Consider the following 3,445-nt stretch of genomic DNA (forward strand, 5'->3'; position numbering starts at 1 on the left):
TAGAGGGGCAGAATCCCCTCCCTCGACCTGCTGGCCACGCTGCTTTGGATGCAGCCCAGGATACGATTGGCCTTCTGGGCTGCGAGCGCACATTGCTGGCTCATGTCCAGCTTTTCACCCACCAGTGCCCCCAAGTCCTTTTCTGCAGGGCTGCTCCCAATCCACTCATTGCCCAGCCTGTATCCATGTTTGGGATTGCCCTGAGTGAGAAAGCTCTTGCAAAGGCCATTAGCACAAAACAGCATCGTTAGCACATATGCCTTAACATAGGAAACTTCTTTGCAAGGAAGCCTGATCTCAGCTTCTTCAGCTGCAGAAGCATGTCTTCTTGAGCTCTCAGTTAAACAAAGCTGGGAGTACCAGGGAACAGGATTTCAGAAACAGCATTAAATTCACCCTAATGATTGGACTAATTAACAAGCAGTGGAGCCTGCCTCCGCTGGGAGGTTTCCTCAGCCCTGTGGTTATTCATTATGGCATTTGTGATTTTCCGTGTGAGATGGCCTCAGAATTAGGGGGTGGAGATACTATTTCCTAGACACAGCGTGGTTCCTGCTGTGCTTCAGAGGCAGTGGGGTGGGAACTGCATCAGACACTGTGACCTCCAACTACCATGTGAGTCATGACAGAAATCACTCTCCCCTGCCTCGAGAGGAGAGCTTTGCCCTGCACAAAAGGAGGCCAAGCTCATGAGGGCCATGAAGCAGGTTGTGAAGGGGTGGGGAGGTACAAGAGGATGTTTTTGTGGGTTGGTGTTGAACAACAACCTGTCCTTGGCTCTTCTTGAATGCAGAAAGGGGAGATGCAAGTGCCCTGCAAACAACAGGGAAGCCCCAATTTGAAGGGACAGCATGTGCTGCAAAGTAAAGTATTTTCCCTTCAACTTCAGTTGCCTTTGGTCTTCTTAGGCCCTGTTACTGGGAGGTAAGGGAATCAGCCCTTTTCTCCCAGGTGTTTCCTACCAGAGCTAGTAGAGATCAAGCGAAAGAGGGCAAAATCTGATTATGTCAACAAAACATGCTCTCACATCACAAGTGATGTGAGAGCATCACAACATCACAAGTGAGCATCACAACAACCCTGTTCATTGGCCAAGAAAGGTCTGGCACAGAAAGCCACAACTTCAAGCTGAAGTTCAATCCCGTGCCTTCAAAGGGCTGATGGGCACCAAGCTCCAGAAAATGACTTAACTCCAGTAAAATCAGTGAGAAAGCTCTAGGTTTACCCAAGATCAGAATATGGTCACAAGTGCTGCTTGCTCCAGCTTAGTTCAGATGGGGGATTTAAAACACAACCCAAAATGCAGCACAGCATTTACTGCCACGTTGCTTGATTGTGTAAAGCAAAGACAAACTTGTGTTTTATGCCCTAAGAAAATGCTTTCACTCCTCTGACGCACTGTAGCTGAGTGATCCTCGTACCGCTGAGCAGTTGTATTTCATTCTCTCAAGGATAAGGCCTCACCCAAAGCTCACCAAAGTCTCTGAAAAGACCTTGTGGAGGCCAGTAGATGTTAGACCTGGCTGTGCTAACCTGCTAGGAGATCACCGGAGCACATGCTGGAAATGTTCACTGCTTGCTTTCATCCCCGCCGGGACAACACTTGCTTTTATTTGCTTATCAGATCGATATATGTGATTTCACAAATAAATAGAAAAGATAAGAAGATCATAGTAAGAGCCTTAATACGGACAGAAAAGCAGTGGAAAGAAATGGAATGGGATTATTGTTTACAGGAAGATTAATACACCATCAAACAGAAACGCTGTCGGATTTCTAAACCTTATGTAACATTTTTTGTGGTCACTGCTTTCTGCGACATCACAGAAGAGCTTTTGTCATCAACACCTGAAGGGTTTCTAGTTGACTCTTCAAGCTTTTCTCAAGTAGGGACTGCAATGGCAGTTCCAAATACGCTTGACAAATTCTTCTTTATTCTGCTTCTTTTTTTTCTAGGGATAAGTGGTTTCTTTTAATAACACTTAATCAACCCAATGCACGATAACATTCATTCAGCATGAGAGAGGAATCAGGCACGCAGAGCTCGCAGCTGCAGAGTTCAGGTTGGAAGTTCAGCTCCAGCTGTGTCCCCGATTCACTCCAGCACGGGGCAAGCGTGATGGGATGAGATGCCTGTGACGTTCAGGCAACTTTCCCGTTTCTGCCTGCAACATCTACCCTGTGCACCCTCTCTGGGATGAGAGCCTTCACCTTTTCAGTGCCTTCGCCAGTACCGACATTTCAAACAGCTCCAGTGAACTCAAGGGCAGAGTTAGCACAGGGCTATTCCCACCAGCACTTATTGACTGTTTTCTCCTTGTAAACAATAGTGTCTTCTCTAAAATGTAATTGCGTATTATCTGGTGAAAATGGGGGCTCCATCCTCATTGGGAAAGGGGAAGCTTTTAAAATAAAGTAATGGTATTCAGTCAAACAATAAACACAGCTGAAATTGCTCAGTTTGGACTATGCTGCAAGGACGTAGCTGTTGATGACTGCAGCTACTTCTCTTTTTTCAGAGACAAATCTCTTGGCTATTGAGAATATGCAGAATTTTTGGCTGAATTCAGAAAGAAACCCCACACTTTGTGTTGCAACCTTGATTGACAATCAATTAATGGTTTTTGGGCACCCTTAATTTGCAAACTGCCGCAGACAGGAACTCATCCTTTGCTTCATGAGCTTCTGCAGGTGACACCGGGAGAGGGTTATACCCTCCTGCATAACAGATATCTGCAAATGTTGTCAAGAATATTTTCATTGCGACTTCCTCCCTTTGATTTTTTTTTTCTTATTGTAAACAGCTTTGGAATTATATGCTTAAATCTAGTAATGAAATTAGGAAACCAGTTGTCCTAATTAAAAGTTGATGACAAATCTACATACAGCCTTATACGACCTTCTTTCCTTTTGCCAGTGAAGGCTGGCACGAGAAGATGTCCACACTGACACATTCAGTCAGCAGCCTTGCTGCATGAGAGAATGTCTGTTTGGGTTAATATAACAAAAGCAAGTTGGTTTTACTCTTGGGAGAAGGTATGAAGTTACATAAAGAGCTGAAAGCTGGGTGTCTTCACTCACAACCTTGACCAGGCTGCTAACTGGGACAAATGTCATCAGAATGTAGTTTTACTAAAAGGTGATGAAAGGAAGAGTTTGGGAGTCTGTCGTGGTTTAACCCCAGCCAGCAACTAAGCACCACCCAGCCGCTCGCTCACTCCCACCCAGTGGGATGGGGGAGAGAATTGGAAGATTAAAAGTGAGAAGACTCGTGGGTTGAGATAAAAACAGTTTAATAAGTAAAGCGAAAGCCGTGCACGGAAGCAAAGCAAAACAAGGAATTCATTCACTGCTTCCCCTCGGCAGGCAGGTGTTCAGCCATCTCCAGGAAAGCAGGGCTCCAGCACGCGTAACGGTGACTTGGGAAGACAAACGCCATCACTCC

Source organism: Aptenodytes forsteri, unplaced genomic scaffold (assembly GCF_000699145.1).
Source record: "Aptenodytes forsteri isolate BGI_AS27 unplaced genomic scaffold, ASM69914v1 Scaffold236, whole genome shotgun sequence".
NCBI classification, from domain to species: domain Eukaryota; kingdom Metazoa; phylum Chordata; class Aves; order Sphenisciformes; family Spheniscidae; genus Aptenodytes; species Aptenodytes forsteri.